This window comes from Plasmopara halstedii (genome assembly GCF_900000015.1).
Source record: "Plasmopara halstedii genome assembly, contig: Scaffold_614, whole genome shotgun sequence".
Lineage (NCBI taxonomy): Eukaryota > Oomycota > Peronosporomycetes > Peronosporales > Peronosporaceae > Plasmopara > Plasmopara halstedii.
In genome coordinates, this window is record NW_020187532.1 from 1,932,981 (window position 1) to 1,933,370 (window position 390).

Genomic DNA, 390 nt, shown 5'->3' on the forward strand with positions numbered 1-390 from the left:
TGTCGATCTCATGACGCACACCTCGGCCCGGAGATAGGTCAGATGGCGGGGCTTTGGTGTCGACGTCAAGAACTTGCTTCACCAAAGAATAGTACGAATTCAAATAATTATATGGCGGGGCTTTGGAGTTGACGTCAAGAACTTGCTTCACCAAAGAATAAAACAAATTCAAATAATCGCTTACGATCGAAGATCCAATTCGTGCGTTCAGCACCCTCGTGGTGTCCTCCAAGACGGCTTCATCCAGAAGCAACGACGGGTAAATCTCCTGTTCCAATCGTATGATGACCACTTCGGCTAAGTCGCCTACCTTTAAGGCATCGCCGAACACATCTCACCCAGCTGTAGAAAAGCATCCACCGCAGGAATACCTGAAGTGTGACGTCGCTG